This window comes from Labeo rohita, chromosome 9, assembly GCF_022985175.1.
Source record: "Labeo rohita strain BAU-BD-2019 chromosome 9, IGBB_LRoh.1.0, whole genome shotgun sequence".
NCBI classification, from domain to species: Eukaryota; Metazoa; Chordata; class Actinopteri; order Cypriniformes; family Cyprinidae; genus Labeo; species Labeo rohita.
Window position 1 is genome coordinate 25,481,294 of NC_066877.1, and position 27,025 is coordinate 25,508,318.

General features: G+C 37.0%; 1 protein-coding gene across 4 annotated transcripts in view; it reads right to left on the reverse strand.

Moving 5' to 3' along the window:
• sema5ba (sema domain, seven thrombospondin repeats (type 1 and type 1-like), transmembrane domain (TM) and short cytoplasmic domain, (semaphorin) 5Ba) overlaps window positions 1-27,025 on the reverse strand; it is a 229,475-nt gene that overhangs the window by 137,900 nt on the left and 64,550 nt on the right. For 3 of the 4 annotated variants that reach the window (XM_051118512.1, XM_051118514.1, XM_051118510.1), the window contains one exon: window positions 12,395-12,466. The gene's annotated coding sequence lies outside the window, so the exon portion shown is untranslated. Of the gene's footprint in view, window positions 1-12,390; window positions 12,467-27,025 lie in introns of all 4 variants that reach the window. The other variant, XM_051118511.1, reaches the window with a different exon arrangement.

The window sequence follows — 27,025 nt, forward strand, 5'->3', positions numbered from 1 at the left end:
CTTGCTTACAATCTTCTGACCTAGTCTTCCAGATATGTACTGAGCATTATCATGTAGACTGCTTTTTACTTTTATCTTCAATTGATGTGTTTTATGTGTTTTTTAACAGAAAGTGTAAAAGCATTTCAAATCAGAATTGAAAACCTAATTCTAATTCAACACACAAGACCCCAGGCTCTTAAGGAAAATCGGTATAACTGGATAACTGATTTACCAAACATAGCTTAAATCAGTCTTTAAATCCAGGTGGTTCACTACACTATATGACTAACCTTCATGACTTGTGACTAGATCTCAGGAGTTGAACTTGCTGTAAAGATTGCCCTAATTAAAGGAGAACTCCACTTGGAGAACAACAATTCACAAACAATTTACTCACCTCCTTGTCATCCAAGATTTTCATGTCTTTCTGTCTTCAGTCATGAAGAAATTATGGTTTTTGAGGAAAGCATTTCAGGACTTTTCTCCATATAATGGACTTCACTGGTGTCCCGATTTTGAACTTTCAAAATGTAGTTTAAATGCAGATTCAAAGGGTTCTAAACAATCCCAGCCAAGGAAGAATGGTCTTATCTAGCGAAACGATCAGTCTTTTTTTTTTCAGAAAATAAAAATTTGTATGCACAAAAGCTCGTGTAGCACAGGCTCTTGGATGCGCGTTCACAAAGCACGCGGAATGTAGGCAGAACTACAGACCCAGTGTTTACAAAGCAAACGTGCAAAGACTAAGAACGGTGCAACGATGTCGGACGATTCTGAAGTTGTAGAAGAAAATAAGACGGAGTTTTTCGCCATTCTCTACCTTTTTGAGCCGGAGTACACAGACGATAAACTTAAACGCGATTCGTAGTAGTGATGGGAAATTCTGATCATTTTACCGACTTTGACCTTTGAGTCTCATTCAGCAAAATGAACGAATCTTTTTGAGTCATTTCATTCATTTCAGCAATATATAATTAAAATGTTACGTGTTAATTCCCTAACACATCTACTGCTTACACAAACATTGATCACACTACAAACAAGACAAAACTGTACTGCTATAAGAAACAGAAAAGATCAATTAATTGTTTACCTGGGTCTTTAGTCTATGATTAGCTAACCTCAGCTCTTATCTAACAAGTTTTCGGGTTTAAGCTGTTCGTTCATCTCGTGACAGCCCCATAAGATGAACGAACGACTCGAAAAACCTGAAGACTCGAAACAGGTGAACTAATTCCAGTACAGAACCTAATAGGATGTTCTGAATGCGTGACTGAACGAATCACTCCCCGAGACGACTCATTCTTCCCAAGTCATTTTAAAGATTCATTCAAAATGAACAGAAGTTGTTTTGGAAGTGGACTTCTCCTTTAAGGTTTACAGACATTCATGAAATGCTAAAGAGCCACTGTGACATTAAAATAAAGATCAGGCAGCTGAGCACAATGATTTTTTATAATGTCCATATTAAAATAAACTACGGTTAAAGACATCTTTTCTGTCAGTCGCCCTCACTGAAGTTAAAGCTGTGTTCTGCATAGCACAAGCCTAGTATAGCTTTTTATCTTGTTAAAAAATAAATAAATAAATCAACCCAATCTTTTAACCTCCAACCCACGAAGAAATTAGAACTGCTCAGATAAAAGATCTGGTTAGATGTGGTGGATGATATCTCATATGTAGTATTTTAGAGAATAATTAGTGCTTGCTTTGTTTCTTCTAAACCTCCAAGCATTAAACTTCTGCACTTGAATTATTTGTAGAACAGGTGTGAATAATACCGCAATTAGTGCAGAGAAGTGTGCTATTACTTTTCTAAGTGATCAGACTCATTATATTTCCTGGTAGACAATAAAACAGGTGGAAAAAAAATAATTCCATCACGTTGAATTAAGCCACATCTACAAGCAAAATGTCACAGAGATTCGCAGGTGGTCTAATTTGTCTTGGACCAGTAATCAACCACCTAGCAACAACCCAAAACACCCTAGCAACTGCACAGCAATGTTCAGGTAATCAGCACTAACAACTAGTACCACGTCAGTGAGTTGCACATCCAAGCACCACTCACCTTTTTTATAAAAAACAGAAATTTAGAATACATAATTTGACTTTATAAATTCAAGAAACAATCTGAATCAACACAACTCATTAAATAGTATACAAGCGATAAGCGTAACATTGTAAAACCCAAAGAGACATTTTATTTGAGAAAACTGACTGCCCTAAACCATTATAGCTGTACTTATTTCATTAAAACACAGTATTTCTAAATATTACATGAGAAAACCATTTTAATATTTAAACCATTAAAATTAGAAACTTTATCAACCATATCGCTGCCTTGGCACACGCACAGTTATTGCATTTCAAATAAAACAGCATGCTGCACATATGCGCTACTCTTAGTATCACATAACTTTTGTGGTAAGTGCAATGAACTTGAGTGAAATTAACATGCTTCATTGCTTCAAATGAACAATTTCAATGTTAGGTTTTACAGTGCATACAATACATTTGGTTTTTAATTTTAGCAAAATGGAATGCAACGCAAATTAAAGCTCTTCAATTTCTGGCACTTGAATGCAGTGAGATGCATTGCATTCATTGTCTCGAAGTATAAAAGATCTGCTTGTGTATGCCACACTTCAAGAACAAAAGGAAGAAATGCCCTCAGATCACATCGTCTCGGTGAATCTTTTAAGACTCCCCTCCCATTCGTGCGCAAGTTCACTTCAGAGAGATAGACATGTCCTACCTGTTTGCAGTGTGTGAGGCTGACTACTTCAAAAGGCTCCTAATAAAAATAGATTTTGGGAAGACAGTCGGTATTAGAAGCTTTCGCTTCGACTAATGGGGCTTCACGACAGCCAGTGGGATTATTCATTATCATTCCAATTTTTGAAAGCAGAGCCTCGATGAGCCGCTATCATACCAAGTGTGAGCTCTACAGGTGAACAAGGCAAAAATATTCCATTTTCCCCCACGCCGCTGCAAATCTGGGGCTGTGACTGAGTGCATGTAGAGGCAGTGTTAATCAGAGCCATTGTGCTTCAGGTGTACTAGAGAGAGACACAAATCATGAAGTGGACTATAAATGAGGAGCATTATTCACTTATTTAAATTCCAATCTTTTCCTCTTATCTGACATTAAAAGGGATCTTTAGTGGCATTTTCATTAGGACACTAAAATAACAGGATACAGCCCATTGTCTCCTGCTGCTTCCTTCTTTTTTCATCTTTATCAAAGAGAGTGAACGCAAGCCGCTGGACGCCTTCCAAAGAAAGGATCACAGTGTACAGGAGAGGCCAGGTCTATAATTGGGTAAAGGACCGACTGGTTTCTCTAATCCCCCTCCTGAATCATTAAGGAGAAAAACACAATTGTGCAAGTAATTGATGGCTAGTTTCGGTCTGTTTTTCCCACATCTTCTAAGAACTGTGCATGGGGCTTCTCAAGAGTAGCATTAAGCGCAATGCTGATAATCCTGCCGAAAAAGACCAACATAGATGTTGAGACATACGTTGAGTTGCTTTCAGACTTCTTCGGTGCTGCTTTAGAAGCCATTACATTACAAGCCATAAATTTGGGCAAGATTTTGTCCATTGTCTATTATCTATTATCAATAGCATAGTACTGTATGAAGCACAGCTCACACAGAAGTCATTTTCAAACCAAGTCGTTTTTTGTTGGTCAGCATAGTGTATTCACGTGATCAACTTAAAGCGAAATGTGTGTTGGGGAAATCTTTCACCAATCATGCAATTCCCTATTTAAATGACTGGTTTTGTGAGTCAAAATTGGCTGAACAATGATAAATGTGCCCACACATTAGTACACTCCAATAAAACAGTCTGTAAATTAGTAAAATATTATTGAACACTTATTTGAAGGCCATTGCTGTTTCATTCCATAACTTTTTACTAATTTCTAGACTGTTTTATTGTAGTGTACTAATGTATGGTCACATTTACCAACGTTTGGCAAAAGTCTTTTTTTTTTTTGTTTTCAATGCATACAAAAAGTGTTCTCGTAGCTTCATAAAATTGCGGTTGAACCACTGATGTCACATGGACTATTTTATCAATGTCCTTACTACCTTTCTGGGCCTTAAACGTGGTAGTTGCGTTGCTATCTATGCAGGTTCAGAAAGCTCTCAGATTTCAACAAAAAAATCTTAATTTCTTCAGTCGTAAAGAAATTATGTTTTTCGAGGAAAACATTTCAGGAATTATCTGCATATAATGGACTTCTATGGTGCCCGTGAGTTTGAACTTCCAAAATGCAGTTTCAATGGCACTTTAAAGGGCTCTAAATGATCCCAGACGAAAAATAACGGTCTTATCTAGCAAAATGATTGGTCATTTTCTTTAAAAAAAACCCCATAAATATAGAAGACCGTTAGGGTAGGTCGAAAAACCATCTAATTTTCTCCTCCAACTTCACAATCGTCCTACATCGCTGTTTTACCTTTTTTGTAAAACGTGTTTGACCTTCTTTGCACGTTCAGTTTGCAAACACTGGGTTGGTACTTCTGCAGCTATGTAGGACGATTTTAAAGTTGGAGGAGAAAATGAAAATTTTTTTGACATACCCTAACTGTATTGAACCGGAATGCACGGAGCACATGCAGAGCTTGACAAGACGAGCATTTAAGGTTAAAAAGTATATACATTTTAAATTTTTTTTAGAAAAAGACCAATCTAGATCCTTGGCTGGGATCGTTTAGAGCCCTCTGAAATTGCATTTTGGAAGTTCAAACTTGCAGGCACCCCAGACGTCCACTATATGGAGATAATATCTGAAATGTTTTCCTCAAAAAACTATGTCTTTATGACTGAAGAAAGAAAGACACGAACATCTTGGATGACAACGGGTGAGTACATTATCTGTAAATTTTTGTTCTGAAAGTGAAATACTCCTTTAACAGTGATATATCAAGTTAAGAGTTTTTCCAACTAAAAGTGTACTCCACTTCCTCAGACTGAAAGTCACCATGTACAGTGTTGATGACAATAGCTGTGTGAAAAATTGCACTGCAAGGCACCACTGAAAAGGTCAAAGACACCAAGGGTAGCGATTCTTCACAAAACAATAACATCTTAATGTGTTCGGTACTGTAACTCCAAACAGCTGCTAAGCAGAAAATATGTTGAAAAGTTAGTTCACAATTCAAATGCTGTTCCAAATGTGGGGTGCTGACCATTTAAAGAGTGTTATGTGAAACAACTTCCCTCATAATAGGAGTCATACAAACTTTTTTTGATCGCAGAGAGTTTTTTTTAATAACTTGTGCAAATGTGCAATAGAAATCCGAGTATTTCAAAGAAGTTTTTTTTCTTATAAAACAGACACTTAATATGCTAATCCTGGCCCTTAGACTTACAATTACAGATCAACTGTACAATGTTCACATCCCATACTATGTAACACGCCAAATTAATTATTTGCTGTTGTTTATAATTGCATGCTAGTAAGCCTATTCACATCGTGCTGATAATTAATGAAACTAATCCAGGAGGAACATACTGTATTCAAATTAATTCAAGTAAAATCTCTTGACAGTTTTTCTTTTGTTCTATTAATTTCCTCCTTACACTTGAGTAATTTCACACGACTCATTTTGAGGGGGGCACATTATGTCACATACTATGTCCACTCTATGCAACAGAGTAAAGAGATACTTAAAAAGCAACTGCAAAAGTCGTTTAGAAAAATATGAATTGTAAACACGATCATTTTCTAAGCCTGAAATCATCTCCCTCACAGTGCAGATCCCTCCTGAGTTTAACTTCTGAATCATGACCCAGAAAGTAAGCCACCCCCGCCCCTCCAACCCTCCACCAGAGCAGCAAATCATTCCAGGAAGCTTCCACTGGAGGCCTTTCTCAATCCTTTCCCTCAGCATCACACATCCACACATACATCTTAGAAAACATTTCACAATGTCAGGATGATTTTTCCACGGAACATGGTAAAAACACATGCACAAACACGCTTGTGAATATCACCGTCTCCAAAGTCACATTAAAGAATGCAACTACTCTTGCTATTCTCTGGATTAATATGCTTATCAGACACAATCATGCGCTCTACTGAATAAGAGCAGAATAATTTTATCTCTCTTATAACAGTCAACCTCAAACAATGAATGCAATCAACTTAATGAAGACAGATGCACAGTCTCGCACAGCCAGACTTTTGAGCATCACCATAAAATTGGGTCCAGTCTGTAGCTAATTCTGGACAAAAGGCATGAAATGTGACCAACCACAGTTATTTACAAGCAGATTTATCTTAGATATAGATTATGCAATTAACACTACAACTTAAAGGGTCAGACCACTTTGTATACTGGGAAAAAACAAAAAAAAACATAAAAGTGTGAGATCTGTAAGATTTAAATTTAAAGGGAAACCCAGGTATTAAGACTTGTATGGCTTAATATAATGTAAATTATGTCTCTTAGTGAACTATGGAGTAGAAAAACCATGAAAGATTTACACTATTTAAAATATCCACATCCTTTTATACATACTTTGTACTATGGGGGAAGGGGGGCGCCGTTATTTTGATGACGTGAAATGGCTGCACTCGGTGAGCTACTGGCGCTACCTGTTGCTGTTTTTTTTTGTTTAACCGCAACACAACTCTGAATACACTACTCAGAAAATAAAATACGGATACTTTGACCACAGCTACTGACTTAGCTTACGGGTGGCAATGAATATAAGCAGGGCCTCAAACTAACTTTTTGCTAAACCTGCTTGTCAATCCACATTCGTATTTAACGCAAACAATGAGCTGTCACTTTAATTCAGTGTGCCCATCACAGCGAAAATAGACTCGGTGCGGAAACGATTGCTGTACTGCTGCAGATGCACTACTCCTGTAACACAATGCGGGACGGCAACCATGTGCAGTGTGAACGCTCAAATCCTTTAACATGAGCGCAGAAAAAATACGCACCACAAAGCACTGCAAACCGAGTATGTACAGTATCAAACACAAGCCAGTCTTTCTTTTATCCATCCCTCTTTTGCTAAAACACCAAGAACCGTCATGACTTTCTGATGTTTGGGTTCTGTTCTGGCGTAAGCCCAGGTATGTGTCACCACATTCTAAGGTTATGAAGAATAAAGAAGGGAAAAGTTCATCTTCCGAAATAAAGCAGCAATAGCCTGTTTTCTCAGGTAAAAGTAGAACCTTGTCTAGGAACAAGCTAGCCATCACACTGCTCTGACCTTAGCTCATTTGTATCCTATTAATGGGTATTTGATTCGCTGTTGTCGCTTATGACAAAACAGCTAACCAGTTTCTTGCCTCTGCCGTTTGTAAGCTCTTTCAGTAGCTGTGGTCTAAAAGCCTCAAAGGAATCAGGGCTAAAGTGAAGAGAACAAAGACGTGGGTCTTTAGGAAGTTTTATTCATCCACAGGCATCTTCTCATTCTTTTCTCCTCTTCATATCACTAAAGCAGTGAAGACTTACATCGCTTTTCTTGTTACCCTGCGACTGAAAATTACAACCAAAAGCCGCACAATGTGGTATTGTAACAGTATTTTATTTCAGAGTTGTGTTGTGGTGAAAATAGCAACAGTAACTCACTGAGTGCAACTATTTCAAGTCATCGAATCAATAGCACTCCCCCCATGGTCCCAAATATGTACAGACCATTTCGTCAGATGTAAACATACTGGTCCCGATACACCTCCTGTTTCTTTTTTTTTTAAACTTTACACAAACATCACAAAAAAATACATCCAACATAACATTTGACTGGATGAAAATGTTACATTAGCACCTTTAAGATGTATTTGTATATGTGAAAAAAAAAAAAAAAAAAAAAAACAGGAAGTGCTTCTGGACCAGTGTTGTTTACATCTAGCGAAATGGTCTATAAAACAATGTGGATTTTTAAAATAACGTAAATCTTTAATAGGTTTTCTACTTCATATTTTTGTAAAAGACATCATTACATTAAGTCTTAATACCCAGGGATCCCTTTAAAATTAAATATTCTTATGCTCACCAAGGTTGCATTTCTTTAATCAAAAAAACCCATTTCTCTAGTCTTTGGTGTCACGTGATCCTTCAGAAATTATTCTATTATACTGATTTGGAAGTAACATTTCCACTTATCAATGTTTTATCAATGTCTTGTCAACAGTTGTGCTGCTTAATATTTTTGGGGAAACAGTGATGCATTTTTTTCAGGAGTTTTTGATTAATAGAAAGTTCAAAACACGGTTTATTTCAGAACATTTTACATGCCTTTGTCACTGAATTACTAGATGTAATGTGTCCTTGCTAAATAAAAAAGTATTAACTTACAACTCTAAAAACTAAGCGGAATATAGATACTTGCTACAAAGTACCTTATGGAAAATGTTTTGGAGTCTGGATCCACTAACATGGAAAGCATCATCAAATCATGCGATTAGTCCTCAGAAATGCACATTGCATTAACTGACTACCTTGTAAACACAAGCTGGACTGCTATCGGATTTCTATGAGCTCTTGCCAATTTTGTGTGCACTATGCATCAGACGGTCAGCAAATGGACTTTGGTCAGTCCGTGGGCTTGCCGTCTGAGGTTGAGACTGGAGACGGAGTAAATCAGTAGGAGAGAAAGAGACAGTGGGAGAAGGGCAGAGAAAGGTGAGCGCAATGAGAAGTGAACAAAAATTGGGGAGTAGATTTATGTTTGCACGGCTGCTCGAGTCCCAAGGAGCATTAGCTGAACTCATGAGCTGTAGACAGCTAATCTTTTGTTATGGGGAAATAAACACACAATGTTAGCCACCGTTTTACAGCCGCTGATCCAAGGCGGATGATAAAAGATCCAGTGGGCCCAGACCACACAGCTTAATGACCCTGAGAGCAACACACAATTTATAGGCTCTCGGTCCCCATCATCACTCCCTGCTACTAATTTATGACGAGAAAGGGAGCTGGACGCCAATGCAAGAGAAAACTATTTTTAGAAAATGACTAAAAACTGCTTTTATAACACCAGGATACCTTTTACGATGTGCCCTAACATACCATAACAAGCTTGTCTTCATCGTTTTTTTTATTTTAGTTGATTTATGAGACTCTGTCAAGGCAAAAAAAATTCCACGCAGCTGTGAACGGTTGCATCCTGTCATACAAAGAAATTAGTTTGAGCACTGAATTAAGATGTATGTGATTACGCCATGCGAACGAGAGCCATTAAAACAATGAGTTTGATTAATTGCCATAGTCCTGAAACCATTGTGAGGTAAGAATCCACTGGGAGGCACCTAATTCTTCTCATTGTAATTGGGTCCAGCTACAATATTACACCCCTAAACTCCAAAATCCACAAAGCCGGAGCCCAAAACAAGCAACACCACCTCTTCTCTCCCACAGAGACCAACAACATCACAAGCATGGCTAGTTCTGTTAAGATATTCCAACTCTACACAGATGTTCTGCTTCTTTGCCTGCAGTGTTGTCAAATCGAACTTAATTGGTTTGCATTTGAGGAAACGGTTGTTCTGCAAGCAATACTTTAGTGAATTTTGTCATGGCTGCCTTGTGGCCGAGCTCTCCACCGTACGGCCCCTTCTGCCTGGTGTGAATGGCTCCTCTGTGTGACCAGCCAAGGATCTGCCAGGGGGACCCTCTCTTTGTTAGGTGAATGGGCACAGCTAGACCATCTTAAGGCACACTAATGTACCATGGCTGGACCACAAAGAGCGCGTAGTAATTTGCCAAGCATAATGGCACGTCTTTAATTCGGCCGAGGGGGAAACAGACCCTTAAAAGCGAGCTTACAGATGAGGAGTCCCATTCTAGTTCCTACTCTATTCATATCGTAAAAGGGCTTGTTTTCTTCCGGCTCATTGTCATCCCGAACCGAATGTCGGCAAACAACGGTGGGTCGAAATTAAAACAACGCGCCGGCTCCTGGCCTCGCTAAACAGGCACAGAACACCATAAACATAAACAAAATAAAAGCGTCTTCTCAGAAAGGCACAATGATTGAGACCAGCTGCTAAAATGATGTCATTTAGCAGGATTAGGTCACTGGTGGATTATACGTTTGGGAGAAGGTGCAAATACACATATAGTGCAGGAGGGAGGAAGTGCAATATTTACAAAGTGCTTGGGGACTGAGACGGTTGGAACCATGACTGGACCATCAGAGAACCTGGTGAGTGAGAAAGTAGTTTTAGCGCTCAACATCCAGGTGTCTGGCAATACGTTATCTTCAGTCCCCAGACAACCAGTGTGTTCCTCTGCAAATCAAAGACAACTCCAGAAGGTGCTGGATGAATATTTAAAAACCCACACAAGTCACTTTTAACCCGAAAGTCAAAAGAAAAAAACAAAATTATAGAAAATAAGGACCACTTAGACATCATGTATGATAAGGTCTGTTATGATGCCTTTATGTAGATAAAAAAAAAAAAAATTTGAATATGACAAACTGTGAGGGGGCTACTTAATTCTAAAAATCTAAAAATAAAAATTAATTCTCATTACTGTAATGTACAAACTTGTATAAAGTGTATATAAACTGTAGAATATTTATGCAACGCTGCATGAATTAAATACATTATAATAAATACTGTGGATAATTATTCATTTTGAATAAATACAAATATAAATCACCTCAGCACAATATAATCTTAAGAATTGTAACAACTTATAGTACCTGACACTACCATTCAAAAGATTTTTATTGCTTTAAAGTAGTATCTTATGTTCAAAGCGCATTTCTTTGATCAAAAACACAGTAAAAACAGTAATATTGTGCAATATTATAATTTAAATGACTGTTTTCAATTTTAATATATTCTAAAATGCAATTTATTCATGTGATGGCAAAGCTGGATTAAATGGCAAAGCAATACTTTTTTATTATTCTTTGATAAACAGAAACTTCAAAAATATATTTTTTAAAGTACTTTAGTACTTGCTAAATAAAAGCACAAATTTATTTTTTTTTTTAAATATGTGACCCTGGACCACAAAACCAGTCATAAGGGTCAATTTTCTGAAGCTGAATAAATAAGCTTTCCATTGATGTATGGTTTGTTAGGATATGGCAATATTTGGATGAGATACAACTATTTGAAAATCTGGAATCTGTGGGTGCAAAAAAATCTAAATATTCAGAAATTCGCCTTTAAATTTGTCCAAATAAAGTTCTTAGTAATGCATATTACTAATCATAAATTACATTTTGATATACTTATGGTAGGAAATTTACAAAATATCTTCATGTAACATGATCTTTACTTAATATCCTAATAATTTTGACCCATAAAATGTATTTTTGGCCATTGCTACAAATATACCCGTGCTACTTAAGACTGTTTTTGTGGTCCAGGATCACATCTCTCTTATCGTTTACTGATTAGTTGTATATTTTTCTTGCTGTTATGGGTGAAATGTGTTTTGGAAAAACCTGCTTTTTTGTGAGATTTACCCTACTATCACAATTATCTCTGCAAAGTCAAGAATTCGAGAAACTACATCCTTCTAATGACTGTGACTGCAAACGTATACTTCCAAAAAAAACAATTTGAGTGAGGCTTCTCCGCAGAACTTGTTACTTTCGCACAGACATACGAAAAGTATTTTCTGAAGAAGTCTGAAACATGAAAAAGACCCTGGTGATTTGTCAAACACATCAACATACAAGCTTTAATTAGCTTACAAACAGCCAATTAAATATGTCAGCCTCTCTTACGGTTTCTTTTGAGGACGGGAAAAAGAGCCTCAGGCTGTGCCGCTCCACAAATGGCTGCAATGAAAGTTTCAGCCCTTTCTCTTTGCCAGAACGCTCCTTTTCACAACACTCAATTTCTGACATAGAATAAAGGGATTTGACTTGAAAGGCTCCCTGACTTTGTCCGCGGTCACAGAGACAGAGAAATAGAGAGCGAGGAGCGCCGGGGTGACAAAAACAAAAGACAAAAAGAGTAAGAAAGAGAATAGGAGGAAAACCTCACACTGATTCTCCAGGAAGACTGGAGATCTCCATTATGACTTGAGTTGCTGTTAAAGAAAGCTGCTCAAGTATGGAGCAGATAAGTAGAAGTTGAACTTTTACAAGAGTTCCCCTCAAATTCACAAAAAACATTTCAAATGCATACTAAATACTAAATCTGAATGTACAACATCTCTCGTCCCTTGTCCACCAAAATGGTGCTATTTTTGTGTCAGAGCCTTTTTAAAGGGTTTTCTGTTTTCTGATTAGAAATCCTTAAAAATCACATTGAAACAACTACAAAATTTCTGTTTCAGATCGGACACCTGCACCCTGCTGATGGAAAAGAGACAAAAGTGAAGTACTTCTGAAAGTTCTTTTTTTCCTCATGTGTTGTTCAGATAATTAATAACAGAGTGGTTACAACAAAGAGAAACCTACTTACAGAGGCATCACGAGCATGTCATCTTTGAGGATGCAGGGCTATTGCTGAAACAGGTAGCAATCCTTCTGTAGCCTTTGGAGAGAGAATAAGAGGAAGCACATAAGTGTTTTATTTAGTGAAGCAAGAGAAGGAAGATACGCGTTACCTTACACTCATAAACAAACCACTAACCCTCTCAGTGCAATAGAAAACTCAGGCCCCGGAGCTCTGTTGAAAAGGAGATGCAAGTATGACACGTAAGAAAGTGCACCAGCCACAGCTACTACTCTGGGTTCCCAACCTTTTTTGTATGCTGCACCCCTATGACCTACATTATTTACTTGAAGTACCCCCTGAGATTTTAAGTAATGCATTAGCAAGCACTGCAAATGACTGTTTCCAAAGAGAGTTTTCAAACACTCTTACCGCCCTTTCTTTGCGGTTTCCAACCGTCCCATATGCACTACCGTTCAAAAGTTTTTAATGTTTCTTCTTTTTGGCTCACCAAGGCTGCATTTATTTGATCACAAGTACAGAAATATTGTGAAATATTATTACAATTTAAAATATTTATTTTTTATTTTTTAAATATTTTAAAATCTAATTTATATATGTGATGACAACGCTGAATTTTCAGCAGCCATTAATCCAATTTCTGTCAGATGATCCTTCAAAAATATTATTATTTATGTTTTAAGCATTCTTTGAATAGAAAGTTCAAAAGAACTGTATTTATTTGAAATAGCACAAATATTTTAAATGTTACACAAGATTTCTCTCACTTTAGTTAAATTCAATGCACCCTTGGTGAATAAAAGAAACAAATGTCTTTCCACACTATAAAATAAAAACATACGGACCCAAAACCTTTGAACGGTAGTTTAATAAAAGACAAATCTCCTATTTAAAGATGAAATGCTGCCCATATTTTGAATTCTCTCATATGTGATCTCCCATAATAAAATATGGATGAAAATATGAGGCAAAAGGCCAGATACACACATCAAGTGCTTGTCATTCAAACTTAATGGTGCATAAAATTTATGTTAAGAGTAAGAACACTCAACATGCAAAATGCTTTAAAATGTAAGCAAAGATCAGATCAAACTGCTTCTGAATGTAGACACAACTAATTATTATATGCTTACTGGCACATACTGGCACATATTTCTTAGCTAACCTCATCATTGCGGACCACAAAACCAGTCACAAGGGTCAATTTTTTGAAACTGAGACTTATACATCATCTGAAAGCTGAATAAATAAGCCGTACATTAATGTATATTTTGTTAGGATAGGACAAAATCTGATTTTGAGATACAGCTATTTGAAAATCTGGAATCTGAGGGTGCAGAAAATCAGAATATTGAGAAAACTGCCTTTAAAGTTATCCAAATTAAGCTCTTAGCATTGCATATTACTAATCAAAAATTAAGTTTTGATATATTTACGGTAGGAAATTTACTAAATATCTTCATGGAACATGATCTTTAATTAATATCCTAATGATTTTTGGCATAAAAGAAAAATCAATAATTTTGACCCATACAATGTATTGTTGGTTATTGCTACAGATATACCCCTGCTACTTACGACTGGTTCACATATAAATTCACTGTGTAGAAAGCTAAAAAATAAACAATCCTTTTCTCGAGCTATACTCGTTCTTATCAAACTTTGCAATTAAAAGTGCACTACAGCATCCCACAGCTTGGACAACAACCGTCTCTGTACTGATAAGAGCAAAGCCCAGTTGTTCAGGACTTAATTAAGATTAGGAAGAGCAAAGAGAGAAGCCGCCCCACTTCATAAGCCTCCGCCGTCCAGGCACAGGGGCTTTGTGTTCTCTCCGTCTCTGAGGATCTAGCAAAGGTTAGTCCAGCATTGTATAGAGCAAAGCCTAGAGCTGGAGTGAGACACTGGGCTGGAGTAATTAAGGAGTAAATAATGAAGCCTTTCAACGAACCCCTGCTCCTATGATCTGATTGACCGGCGTGTCAGGCTATGTTCGATAAATCAATTAACAACCACTGAGAGTTACTGCCTTAAAAGGTCACTGAAACCGAGAAGTTTTAGCCACAGGCCGATCAACCTCAACATCCCCAGATTCCACAGGTGGTTTATCTTCATATGAAAGTCTTTTTTATCTGATTCTCAGTTACAATGCTTTTTCCTGTCTGGAGTTTAAACTGAAATATCTCTTTCCATTAAATTTTTTAATGTCTTTATTAAAAAACATTCAGGCTTGCAGCTGGCAGAGCTGGATTATGGATCAAGTGGCCAATGAGGCCAGTGCCCTAGAGTCTTAGTGTGCCAGGGGCCTTCAAAGCCTCAGGACATGCTGTCCAAAATTGGAAAAAGAAGCTGAACCAGACCGAATATAGTGCAAACTGAACACTAGACCTCCAGAGCTATAAATAAAGCACAATCTGGCCAAATTCAGTCAATTTCTTCCATGGAACAAAGCATAAGATATATAGTAAAACGTGTGTATGTGTTTATACCTTATTTTGTGTTCTGTAGGAGAAAGTCATACAGGTTTGGAACATTTCCTTTTAAAACAAATGTGAAAACTAACAGGAGACCTGCAGAATTTGCAAGTCACATTTAAAGGTACATCAAATGCCTGTTTTCCACAAGTTACTATGATTCTTTATGGTCTTCATGAATTGTCTGGAACATAATTTGGTTAAAATTCCTCAGTGGTCGTGTAAAACAGCTATTTTAACTTCAAAAACAGCTTTGTTCACAGTGACCTATTTTGGTGTGTGTTTCTTTAAATAATAATGAGCTACTGCTCACTCCACCCTTCTCTCTTAGTCTCACGTAGACAGACCTTCAGACTGACAGCTGAACTTTGGTCACTTTGAATGCCCATGGTCTGCCCAAGAGGCCATATGACTGACAGGTAAAGCAACCAATCACGTTTCATTTTGTGCCACATCATGTTTAGGGGCGTGGAAATGTTGCCACAATAACAGACCGGTGTGTAAAACTCTCCCTAATAGGCGTTAGTTGTCACAGTTGTAAACACGATGGCTTTCTTCTTTCATTAGGGGGTTTGGTGGCAAGGCATTTTTGTTTCCAGGCAAAACGTTAAAGAACATGACGTGCCCCTCCCTCGAAACTCCTGAAGTGTTTCCAGCTAAGTGTGCCTTATGCATCAGATGTTTAGCCAACAGCTTTCTTGTTCACTTTGTGTATTCAGTGGCGTGTTCCTATCAAAAGGAAAACTAATCAGTGTTGGGGGTAACGCATTACAAGTAACGCGAGTTACATAATATTATTACTTTTTCCAAGTAACTAGCAAAGTAATGCATTACTTTCTAATTGACAAGAAAATATCTGAGTAACACAATTACTTACTTTTTTAGGGAGTAACTCAATATTGTAATGCATTACTTTTAAATGTAGCTTTTGCAACTCTTATATTCACTACAAACTACAACCTGCATTGCTTGCAAAACGTTAGCGCTACAACTGCTTGAATGCAGAGAAAATGGCAGACAGCGTACAACTGGCTGAGGGCAGAAATATGCTAATACAGGAGAGTCCATCAGTGGACGTGGGTGTGTCTTGAGCAATATGACATCATACTGCTCAGAAAAACAAAACACCTTGATAATTGAGACTGTTTAGGTTTTTTGGGGATTAAAAAAAGGAAGTTAACGGATTTTTATCATTGTTGGATGGTTGTGTAAACACATTGCTATGACACATTTACATGCAAACACCAAGTAAAAGTGAACTTTGCATCCGATGTCCCCTTTGAGACTTGCACAAAAGAGTTTACGCTGAATTAAATGCCAGATAGAGTTTATTACATTAATAAAGTGGCAATAACATCCAAAAAAAAGAGACTTTCGGCATACTGCGGGACTTTTATTTGTATGTCCATGCTTTACTACTTCCAGATGCTCAATTAAAAAGATGAGAGAGCTAAAATATGCACTCTACAAAATATGACGGTCAACTTTATAGTGTTTATAATTCATCAACAGTAAATCATAAGCATTCGCTTGGAATCAGTGCATGATATTTACTGACAGCGAACTGCTCTGAAACTGTGAACCATAGAATGTGCAACAACAACAACAACAACAACAACATTTGGCTTTAAACATGCAGCGCTGACAGCCTTTTGATGTTTAATAATCAGATTAGGGTGTATCAAGGTTTTGGTTTTTCCATCCCCAAATTTAAGACTTCTTAAAATGATAATTACAATAAGGTAATTATACCATTTAAGAGATATAAAACATGTCTGGCCTTAAGGAGGTTTGGAGGCCTTGGCAGATTTGGTTAGATTAGTCTGTTCATTTGGATAAATGTAAATGCTGCCATTAAACCTGTGGTGCACACATTCTCTTCTCAAAGAATCTCGGTCCACTTCCAAACAAACTCCAATGCAACATTGTGATAACATGCAATAATGCATACAGCATTATTTTGGATGTTCGGTAAGTTATATACATCGTTAAAGCTGTTCAGTTAGGTTATGATTTTATTCTTATGTATTTTGCTTTGTATCTTTAGGTTAAAATGACACTGTGAATGCTAAGCAAACCAGGAATAATGTATCATTATCTTGCATCAGAACACTGAACACTGAATTGTTGAATAAAGTTATTTTTCCTTACTCTGTGCACAAAGTATTCTCATATCTTCATAAACATTACAGCTGAACCACTGATGTCACAATAACTATTTTAACAATGTCGTTAACAATAACCTTTCTTGGCCTTGAAAGTGTCAGTCGCATTGCTGAAGATCTCGGATTTCATCAAAATTATCTTATTTTGTGCTTTTGAAGATGTGTTTGGAACAACTTTAGGGTGATTAATAAATGACAGAATTTTCATTTTTGGGTGAATTATCCCTTTAAGACTTTGTAAGGACCGACGGGGGCACTGAATTACGAGAGAATGTTAGTCTGGAATAAAATACATTGCATTATGTGCATTTCTTTAAAGATTTCCCCTGAAATACCACTAAAGAGTTATTCTGTCAAACCGCTAGAAACCCCCCAGGACATATGAGTAATCGTGGTTAATGATATGCGATAAGCTTTGTTCAGTGGTCTCTTTGGGTAATATCAAGTTTAAGGTTACAATTCATAGCTTTACCATTTAATGCTTTTTCACAGCTGGGAATAAGCCCAGGAAAAATGATTCATTAAAGGACGACTAAATGAGGCTTATGCTAATCACCATGCTGAATGCGACGAACTGCGCGCTGTGGTTGGAATACGATGTGCCGGCTCACTCTCGGCTCACAACTAAGCACGTTGTTGCACGGGTGGGGGATGGCAGTGCACTGTGGGCGTACTCTCCAAACAACCAGGTGTTCACTGTGGGATAAACATTTGCTAACAGGCTCCAACAAGATCCCCAGGGCCCGAGATTAAGGGAGTCTAGCGAGCTACAGATTCAGAATGCTGCTGCAGGTGGGAAGGCAGGCTACGGTTTGATCTCAGAGTTTTAATTTAGCTGTGACTGTGGCAAAATGATTGTGTCGCTCAGCAGTACTTCATAAAAGTTGCTCCTTGCATGTCTTGTGCAACCTACTGCTGGTCTTCCAGCTCTGAAGGAATACACAAAAAAAGTAAAAACAGAAGTGGGTGCTGTAACGCTGGATTCGACAACGGTTTGCCTGAAAAAACTAAATAGCAGCGCTAACCTAAGCCAACAGCCCAAATGTTTTTAAAAGGCAAACATGTATGTGTATGTGAATACGCTCTCAGGCATCAAATCAAGTAAAACCAAAGAATGCTCACAAACCAGCAATGTTAGCAGGATCAACATATTATTGCTTTTCGTTTGCGACTGTTAACACACTAGATGCTATTATTGTTTTTGGAAATGTTTCTATTATGATAAGCAGGCAGTGGTCTGTTCATATCGATGACAGATATACATTCATTTACTAAAGTGAATATGAACAATTAAAGCAAAAAAAGCAAAAAGACTAAATCGGAAGGAGGGAAAAAACAAAACCGAGCATTTAGACCTACAATATGAACATAGGCATTGTGTATATCAATTGCATTTAGTCAGCAGGAGGCTGGGTATGGAAGATCCGCACAAAAGGCAACCAATGAAAGGCTGAGAGATGTGGTCTAAGGCGAGGGGACCTCCTGGGTCGGTGGCCCGGTGTGACTGCAATCGGTGGGACTGCAGCTGCAGTGATTACGCCTCCCACAGTGGATCTAATAGCGCCCACCCTGAATCAATGCAACAAGTCTGAAGTGATTCTATAAATACTGTAGCGTCTGACTTGTTGACCATTAAACCATGTCTCAAGTAAATTAGGTAATATTGCTGTCAAAGGTTTAGTTCACCCAAAAATTAAAACTCTGTCATTAATTATTCACCCTTATGTCATTCCAAACCTGTAAGACCTTCGTTCATCTTTGGAACACAAATTAAGAGGTTTTAGATAAAATCTATGAGCTTTCTGACCCTGCATAGACAGCGCTAAGAAGCCTAGAAAGGTAGTAAGAACATCGTTAAAATAGGCCATGTGCCATTAGTGGTTCAACCTTAATTTAATGAAGCTACAAGAATATTTCTGAGCACAAAGAAAACAAAAAAAATGACTTTAACAATGACTTTCAACAAGTCAAAACAAGTCTTCGAAGCATTTTCATGCAAGTTCTTTCTCTTCTTGTGTTAAAATGGTTTAAAAATGCATTAAAATGTCAATGCAGGAAACAAAACGCATGTGTCTTATTGAATACCCAGTTCTTAGAAACTTCACTGCATTTGGCAAACAGTGAAAGATACACCGAAATCACATCTTTAAAATATTTTGATAGCACTTAAAAGTAAACATTAACAACCAGAAATATATATTCAAATTTTATGAATAACGTCTGTGAAAAAAATGATTACTTTTGGATGGACATACAAAGGCTATAAACATTTCTTTTACTTCAGTTGTTTCTGTACAACCGCTCACAGTGACTGTTTGACCACCCTAGTAAAAAAGTAATAGATTTATTAAAATGCACTTATTTTATACTAAAAACGTGTGGAAAACGCTAGGCGCACCGCTTTCTCCTTCTTTCCAAAGCGCACTGTAGCTTGAGCTCCCGTGGCATCTGCCGTTGCCAAGCAGCCATGACCTGCGCTCTCCATGGGCACTAAAAATCGCTTGCAGTAGCTCTGCTACTAAATGTATTTAAAAATGGTTATACCTGTAACAGCTATGATCCGCTGTTTCTCCATCTTAGTTCGAAAGGATGAAGCTGATTGGTTGCTTCTTGTCACATGACCTGTGGTGCGCATGCGGCATTCTGAAAAGTTGAGATGTTTTTATCTCGACGTGATGCGGATGCAGATGCGACTGGAAAAAACAGACGTTGCACCGCATATGCGTCGCTTCCATTATGAGTGCGTATATCGCGTGTCTACATTTCAAATAACGAAGTTCAGCACACAAAAGACGTGAGGTGAACGGCCCCTTAGTGATATATAAGTTGTAATTAAACTTTATTTGGAGTACTACTTGTGCACAACGCACATTTCTTAATATTAAGCCTAAAATGTGTTTTAATGTCACTACTGATGAGGATTGTATGTTGTATGTATCTTCACACCTTTTGCAATTAAAGAACAATATTATTTAAAATGTATCTAAAGTATACTTGTAATAGTTCCACTTCAGCACAATCAAATACGCTCATGTATATCTTCAGTTGTACTTCAGCACTATTTCCTTACAATTAAAGTGTATTAAGTACAAAACTACTTGTTCCAATTTAGTAAAAACACCAGTTTATAATGCAAGTAAAAGTACAATTGCAGGGTATTTATTTTAAGTACATAATATGTAAATTTATTTGTAGTATACTATGCATGGAATAAATGTATTTTAAATACATTTTAGTACATTTATTTTTCACTAGGGCATTACTTGATTGAGTTTTTTCCATGTCAGCCTATGATTCTGAAAAGTAGATAAACCTGCCACATAGTTCATGAATAACAAAACAAAAATAATAATGGTTGGTCGCTTTACATGTTGGTCAGTCATGGTTTCATTCGAACAGACTTTATGCAGATAGTCATACATGTGGCTATATATAAAACTACACCCAACTTCTCACATATTTCTGAGAAACTTTATTTTCAGGCTTTCCAACTTGAGCCCCTATTTGCAATTAATATTAGTTTTCATATGGGCAAATATCAATAGCAAGGCATGGACAGAACAACGAGGCAATAACTTCAGAGAGAAATAGCAATATACCACAACTACACTGAGAGCAAAATTACATGCCCACATGTTTGAACTACACAAAACGTTCCTCAGCAGATAAACAAATGGATTCAAATTGAGAAAGAAACTGAAGTAATGTGTGACTGAGGAATTTAAGATTCCTGACAATGAACAGGCAATCAGTTCTGCACTGAATTTTGAACAGGAATATGACGGATTGCACGACCACATAAAGGGAAGCAGGATTTCTCATAAAGGTGCACTGGAATTGCTTGAGCTTTGCGGAGCACCTAAATGGCTAAATAAAAGTCTCAATTGTAGTCTCCAGTGCCCGTCTGTGACGCTACATCAAACATCAGCGACATCAAACGCTGAGATCACAGCAGAGCTTCTACAGCACTCAATGCCTGGTGTCATCAAAAGTTCACCTATCTTAGTTTATGCCAAATAACTTGCTTCATCTCATTGTTGGAGCTCTAAGCTAATGAACACACTGGAACTTTTCTATAATGAAACTGAATTAAAGTCAATGGATGAAGTGCCAATCCTGTGAGTAATTACTGCCAGTCAGATGAATCACAAAGCCACAGAATGTGCTCCCTCTCCTTATGGTCAACAGGGTGATTAATGATTCAGAGTAAACCTCTCGCTTTAATGAGATCATTACAGAAAACAAATAACCCCTGGATGGGAGACCTAGCTGTCTTTTTTCAAAGCGTCGGGGGCACACACTTAGTTTACTAGCTTAATGTAAACATGTTAATCCATCTATCATTTCTCAATATGACTGTATGAGCTCTTTGAAATATTATAAACCTCTGGACCGGAAGGAATGAGCTCTATTCAGGCTCTCAGTTCATCCACATTACTCACCACAATCTAACACATGCAAAACTCTAATTTGTTCATTTAGGCATCTGCCCTTATGATTAAGTTGCTTTATGGTTAAATAAACAAGCAAAAAAACTTATGAGCAACATATTGCAGCTCTAACAGAATGTTACCCACTGAAGCCAAGCAGAGCTGAGCTTGGCCTATACTTGGATGGGACAACTCCTGGGTAAACTAAAGTTGCTGGAAGAGGTGTTAGTAAGGCCAGCAGGGAGTGCTTACCCTGTGATCAGTGTGGGTGCAAACCAGGCCAACTTCCCCCCATGGCCCCTATCCATCACGGCCCTTAATAAATCCCAGCTATAAATTGGCTAAATCACATTCCTCTCCACCAAAAACTGGTGAGCAGTGAGCATTGTGGTGCACTGTGGCTGGTGTCACATCATCTAGATGGATTCTGCACACTGCTGGGTTGAATTTTTTGAGTGCTTTGAGTGCCAAAAAGCACTAAAGAAATTATTTTTTTACTGGCTGAAAGGTTGAAAAAAAAAATTCCAATCAGCTAAAGCAAGAAATAATTAGATCATTTTCTCAAATTCCCTTCGCAAAGACCTGCCCCACTTCAAACTGTTGCTATGTCCGGCAAACCATGGCACTCAATGTGATTAATCACGGTTAGTCGATTTGACACACATATATGTAAACTTTTCTTTAGGATGCTATTAATCATGGTTAATCTACTTGACACACATACATGTAAACTTTTATTTGGGATGCGATTAATTGCAGTTAATCAGTCTGACACACATACATGTAAAAATTGATTCAGGATGCTATTAAATCACGATTAATCGATTTGACACACATACATGTAAACTTTTATTTGGGATGCAATTAACTGCAGTTAATCGATTTGACATACATGTAAATTTACTTAGGATGCTATTAATCGCGATTAATCGATTTGACATGCATGTAAACTTTCATTTAGGATGCGTTTAATCGATTTGACACATACACGTAAACATTTATATGAAATGTGATTAAAATTTTATTCAGGATGCTATTAATCACGATTAATCAATTTGACACATACATGTAAACTTTTATTTGGGATGCGATTAAATCGCAGTTATTCGATTTGACACATATATGTAAAGTTTTATTTGGGATGCGATTAATTGCAGTTAATCGATTTGACGCATACATGTAAACTTAATTAGGATGCTATTAATCACGATTAATCATTTTGACATACATGTAAACTTTAATTTAGGATGTGATTAATCGATTTGACACATACACGTAAACATTTATATGAAATGTGTTTAAAATTTTATTCAGGATGCTATTAATCACGATTAATCAATTTGACACATACATGTAAACTTTTATTTGGGATGCGATTAAATCGCAGTTATTCGATTTGACACACGTAAAATTTTATTTAGCATGCTATTAATCACGATTAATCGATATGACACACATACATGTAAACTATTATTTGGGGGTGCGATTAATTGCAATTAATCGATTTGACAGCCCTAATATATACATAAATACTCTAAAATGTAAAAATTTGGAGTCGTTAAGATTTTCTTTTGAAATAAATTAGCTTTTATTCAGCAACAGATGCATTCAATTGAAAAGCGAGTTAAGACCTTTACACTGTTACCTGAAAAATAAAAAAACAGTTTCAAATAAATGCTGTTCTTTTGAACTTTCTATTCAAAGTATTCGGATTTCCACAAAAATATTAAGAAGCAAAACTGTTTCAACATTTATAATAATAAAAGTTTCCTGAACATCAAATCAGCATATTTGGATGATTTCTAAAGGATCAAGTGACACTAAATACTGGAGTGCTGGCTGCTAAAAATTCAGCTTGGCCATCACAGGAATATTACATTTTAAAATACATTAAAATAAAAAAATAAAAAAAACTTATGTAATAAAATATTACAAGTATTTTAAATCAAACACATGCAGCCTTATCAGCATAAAGAACTTCTTTCATAAACAAAAAGAAACTTTTGAATGGTAGTGTATATGAACAGTATCTCTGTCATGGTGTTGAGAAAGTCTCTCCCTAACTACATATTACATTGACCTCTACATCCAGCATGATTGTTTCCCGCTTCTCTCTTATCACAGTGGGCTGAACGGAGCAGTATAGCGCACTCTGAATGTCACTGTGGCAGGAAACTGCAGCAGCAGAGGGAGGTACTGATCAGCAGCATCTCTATCAATGTCATAATTAAGACTTCAGAGGGCAGATGTAAAGAGGAGAGATAATTGACGAAGGATCAAACGTACACTCGCTCACAGATAAATGTCTGTGAGGTCTAGCATTCATTAGCGGCAGAGATCCGAAATAGATAAGCAACACATTTGGAGATAGAGACTGGAGGGCTGGAGGTTCAGCTTTTGAACATAAGCAGTGCGAGACTAGCCACACATTTGCTCGCCGCTTTTTCTTCAGTGCAAATGGCAAATAACAACAACAAATCAGCACTTGCTTGCTTTATAACGTCATGATAGCGTAAGATGTTATTGCATTCTTTACACATTATTTTTATGTATGCTGGTTCCAGATGGATATCTATGGCTTTCATATCATGAGCACCACATATGCAAGACAGAGCTGTTAAGTTAAAACAGTCAAACTTTTCAGAAGTAAAGCTTTTTTTTTTTTTAAGAAAATAATAGTCATTCAGAAAGGACATATTAAATAGATCAATAATGACAGTAAAGAATTTGCAATGTTACCAAAGATCTCAAATTATTATTATATCTCAAATTAATGCTCTCTACAAAATATTAAGCAGCATAACTGTTTTCAACACTGATAATAATTAGAAATGTTTCTTGAGCACCAAATCAGCATTTAAGAATATTCTCTGAAGGATCATATAGCTCTGAAGACTGGAATAATGGCTGCTGAAAATTCAGCTTTGTCATCACAAGAATAAATTGCATCTAACAACACATCAACATAGAAAACAGTTATTAAATGGTAATATTTATTGGACCAGCCTGGAAATTCATTCTGGTCTACACTTGTCTTCTCAGTAGGGAACCGCTGTCACCCTTTGAATAAGATATTGTTTAAAAAAAGGCAAAATAAAGAATTGATGTTGTGGCTGAAACAATTCTGACAACTGATCTGATATTCCACAAGGACTTATTTAGCTGTCAACACTGGTAACATTAAAACTGGAACTGTTAACAAACACTTCCAGTATAATAAAAATAATGTTTCCATAAAGCACTCCAAATGTTTTAATGCAAGTCATTTACAGCCTCATTTCTGGTTATTAAATCCGTCTCTCAAAGCCTGATCCATCCTATTCATGAAATAAAAGGTTCTCTTCAGGGATAGTTAATGGTTTCTCACCAATTCAAAAACCCACATCTACATTTCTCGTGACAATAATTTAAATCTATCTCAAGGACACATGTGATTTAAAAACAAAAAAACAAAAAAAACATCAATATCTGACATTGCCATTGAATTCACTTCAATTGACAGTGACACCACCTTCCAAGAGAGAGGAGAAAAAAGAAAAAAAGACTAAACGCAGCATAACGGCAGCACAAATTGGCCGTCTACGCTTAACAAGCTTCTATTTTACGTCTTGTTTATTCCACTCACAGCACAGTGGCAGCAGTTCTGTCATTTTACAAACCCTAATAAATAGAAGCACGCTTTTGTAAAGTCAAAGCCTGGGCTGCCGCTACATTGTAAACTGCTGAGGGCTGCCGGGCTCAGCGCCAACTAAGACGCAAAAAGACATGTTTACTGTTAACAGTTGGAGGGAGATGGGTATTTGGTGGGGGGGGGGGTGGGCATGTGAAGTTGGCTCAGCACCGGAGTATCAGCTCTGCGTACTTATGGGAGGAGCAGACCACCCTAGGCCAGATGAAATGGAACTGGTGCCATAGGGGGTACAGAGTCTGATGAGGTGGGCCTTAAGCTTCTTTCCCATGAAGGCGTGAGAAATACAAGACTTCAATTACATTGGTTCCATACGTGTTCCCAACTGGTGGGTCGTGACCTGAAAAGGGGATTGCAGGTCTTTTTTGATAGAGGCATGGGCAGCTGTGGTGTAGGCTAAAATTAGGGCTGGGTTTTGACACAAATTACATGATTTGATTTGATTCGATTCTGATTTACAAGCTTGAGATTTAATTCAATTAGATTCAATATTAATTATTTAGAATATATATGAGGTACAGTACATGCCAAATTTTCTCAAGAAAAAAAAAACCTCTCAACTAATTATGTAAAATATACATACACAATACATACACCTTCCAGAATCTGCAAAATGTTAATTGTTTTACCGAAATAAGAGGGACCATAGAAAATGCATGTTATTTAGTTAAACTGCCCTCTGTTCTTCAGAAAATTCTTTCAGGTCCCACAAATTCTGTTTTTTTTTTTTTGTTTTTTGGGGGTTTTTTTTTTTTAGCATTTTTGTGTATTCGAACCCTTTCCAACAATGACTGTATGACTTTGAGATTCATCTTTTCACCTTGAGGACATCTGAGGAACTCATATGCAACTATTACAGAAGGTTCAAACACTCACTGATGCTCCAGAAGGAAAAACAATGCATTAAGAGACCGGGGTGTAAATTTCTGAACTTGTCATTTTGCCTAAATATCATTTTTTTCATTTTTTTACAGAAGATACCTTATTTTCCAACAAAGTGGTAGTTTCAAATTCAAAATGTTTTCAAGTTTAGCAGTTTAGCTAAAGTAAACAGGCTCGTCACTCCACAGAGAGAAGAGAGGGGCGGGGCGAGCATAGCTAATTTGCATTTAAAAGAACAACCCCTTAGAATGAGATGATATTTGCAGAGCTCATTTTGACAAGGTAAAAAGGGTGTTGTTTTACAACACCCTTAAAGTGGTATTAAACTGGTATTAAAGTGGAGGAGATGGTAACATGCTGCTGCTTCTCTTGAACAGAGGTGCTACGGCGATCTGTCACTCCAAAACAGTATTTATTGTTTGAATACTGTAATAAAATGGACAATTTGAAATCTGAGACTTTGTTTCATATCAAAAGTAACTAAGCACAAAGTGTATTGTGATTTATTGGATGTGAGGTGCACTACAGTGCTCCATTCACTGACTGAAATCTAGGCTGGACTAATCAATTCTTGGGATTTAAGAACAATATCGTTTCGTAAAAATGAGAATTGATTAAATCAATATTTTTTACCCAGCCCTAGCTAAAGTAATAAAATGCAACTTGTCATATAATCATTGATAGTTCAAGGGCTAGTTCACACAAAAATGAGAAGAAATAAAATCATTTACTCAGATTCATGTTCTTCTAAACCTGTATGACGACTTCTCCTCTGTGGAACACCAAAGAACTTTTGTTTAAACAATAAAAGCCAGTGGGATGCAATGTTTTTTGGTACTCAACATTCTTCAAAATATCTTCTTTTATGTTCTATAGAACAAAAGACATGGAACAACATGAGGCTGACTAAATGAATGTTCATTTCAGAAAAGTTGATATGCCTTTTATCTAAGGCAGCAGAAACGCTGTATAACTTGTTGACAACAACATCAAAAACT